Below are 2,773 nucleotides of genomic sequence, written 5' to 3' on the forward strand. Positions count from 1 at the left end.
TCAGACTTACATGTTAAGGGGGAACCTATAATGTGATGATTTCAGGTAAGAACTTTCCAGGAAAAGGCATCAAAACATCCCTAAGATAAAAATGATCTTGGTGTGTCTAGAAAGGAAGATAATCCCAGGGTGCCCAGGACATTGTGGTTTGGATGAGGGTGATAGAAGATGCAGGTAGAAAGGTGTACAGACACCAGGGTAGGCAGTGGGCATGTACCAGTGTGGTGAAGATCATCCTTTCTCAAGTGGCAATATAGGTCTACTCCAGTGAATACATTTTCTCATCTGACCTAACAACTTTGTTAGGCATCTACCTGCAGGAATTTTCTTGCCACTGAGTGATGGAGATATCCACTGGAAAATGTTGGATGAATATTATTTTTATTCTAATGAGTACTGAGAAACAACACACCTTGTGATGCTCTCTGTACATGGATCTAAAGTGTATATAATGCATAGTGATAAAGTCCAATAAGAAAGAAATAGAGTAATAGTGCAGTCAGAAGGAAGGATGGAGGTAGGTTTTAATAAATCAAAACAAAAGTAGCAATACCTAAGCAGAGAACAGAATTAGGTTGGGCAGGCTGGCTTGCACCTATAATCCCAGCACTTTGGGAGGCTGACGCGGGTGAATTGCTTGAGCTCAGTAGTTTGAGACCAGACTGGGCAACATGGCAAAACTCTGTTTCTATTTAAAAAATACAAAAAATTAGCTGGGCATGGAGGCGTGTTCCTGTAGTCCCAGCTACTTGGGAGGCTGAGGTGGGAGGATGTTGAGCCTGGGAGGCAGTGGTTGCAGTGAGCCTAGACTATGCCACTGAACTCCAGGCTGAGAACAGAGCCAGACCCTAAGAAAACAAATAAACAAAGAAACAACAACAAAAAAAAAAGGAAAAGAAAATAAAATACAGAATTACCACCTGCCTATATCACCAGGTTGCAAACATTGCTCCCTGCAGCCTAAAATACTAAACACCCTCAAAAACAGAGGAATAGAAAGATAAACATTCAGTTCTTTTATGCCTGCTGCTGCTGTCCTTTGGGCCTTTGCTGATTGAATTGAGGTTCTAGGCATCGTGTTTACCTTCTGGGCCTCATGACTAAGAAATTATGATTCTCCTTTTTTTCCCATAATAGCATTATCTTGCAATAATGGTACCTCTTTGAAGGCAACATATAAGTAGGCTGTCAGATTTGTAAGTACAAGCTACTTAGGCCAGCTATGTGCCAGTAAATTTAGAGAGCATTAGAAATTTTCAGTGAGAGCCTACCCTATATCTGACCCTAGACTTAGCTTTCTAAAGTAATGCTGATCACATCTAAATTGGGTGTTTGAAATGGGGGTCCTGTCAGTTGCAGTAATGGTGAGTCATCTACCTTCACCCACCATTTGAATGACCACCTGCTGTTTTATCTTTTTGTCTGAATAAATTCATTGTTAAATTACAGCAACAAAACAGATTATCCTCACCCCTGCTCTTTGCTTTGCAGATTTGGTACATCCTTTCTTAAGAGAAATAAAAGTTTGACCTAATCTAACTCAACCATGTCTCCCTACCTCCCACAGATGATTCTCTGTTTGAATTGAGAATGTAAAGTCAGACTGCTGCTTTCCTTTGGGTGGTCATGCAGGAAGCAGAGAATTGGAAATGAATGATATTTTCATGACCCGGAAATAATGGGAGGCAGATGCCTATTTTATATCATGCATTCATGTCCCCAAAGGCATTCTTAAGGAGTCTCTGTTAAATTCATTTGCTTTCTGCTAAAGCTTTGTTTTATAAGGCATCAAGGGGGTTGAAAAATACAAGCAGGATTCAAAGAAAGCAAAGCAAATGCATGCAGTGTTTGCATTATTTACCAATTAGAATCTGGCAATCAGTTCTAGTTTGCATATATTTGAATTAAGAGAAATTGATTTGTACCTCTCTAATAAGAATATTAATTCAAGTTTTACTGAAGGCCTAGAATGTACACATTTCAGTGCTTGGCACCATGAAGGGCTCGAAGAGGAATAAGAGGTTGTTGTGTGTTGAGACAGCAAGACACACAAACAGAGAATTATTAATAGCTATGAAAAGGTGCAAGCAAATATCTTTGTGGACAATTATCTTTGACAGTCTTACTTGAAGAATGAGATAAGAAAAATATCCTAGAGTACAAAATATCCCTATAGTGGAAAATTCTCATAGCCTGTGGCCTCTGTATACAGAAGCCATATATATTTGAACTATGATAAAGTCCATTCAGTTCACACATTTGGCTTGGCAAGATAACATGAATCAATTTCTTTGTAATGAAAAACATATTCATTTTATTTCTAATTGAGCTGAGAATAAATCTGTAGTCTGTTTGTATCTTAGTACGGGTGCATTCATTTTATAGAAATGTATTGAGTGCCTACTTTATGCCAAATCCTGTGCCTGTGGCTGAAGAACCTGTTCGGGTTGCATCCTGTGTAGGATCTGGGCAGGGCCATTACACCAGGAGATATAATGGGGAGAGTGATGCACCAGCCAAGCATGTTATCTTTACTCTTTATTGCACTTTCTGTTTCCAATGCTTGTCTCTTTTTTCATGAATAAGCTAAACAAAGAAACAAGGTATAAAACACCTCCAAACATAAGCACCATTCCATTTCAAAATCTTACCACTCTGGAAGAAGAAGAAAAAGAAAGAGAGCTTTTAACTTTCTGTCACTTCTCCCACAAGTCAACTGACAGTCTTTGTGGCTGGGCGGGGTTTACTCGTTGTGGATTGTTGGTTGATGTTT

General features: G+C 39.1%; 1 protein-coding gene across 21 annotated transcripts in view; it reads right to left on the reverse strand.

Moving 5' to 3' along the window:
• NLGN1 (neuroligin 1) overlaps positions 1 to 2,773 on the reverse strand; it is an 887,833-nt gene that overhangs the window by 65,324 nt on the left and 819,736 nt on the right. The gene's annotated exons all lie outside the window — the stretch shown is intronic.

Source organism: Callithrix jacchus, chromosome 17, assembly GCF_049354715.1.
Source record: "Callithrix jacchus isolate 240 chromosome 17, calJac240_pri, whole genome shotgun sequence".
NCBI classification, from domain to species: domain Eukaryota; kingdom Metazoa; phylum Chordata; class Mammalia; order Primates; family Cebidae; genus Callithrix; species Callithrix jacchus.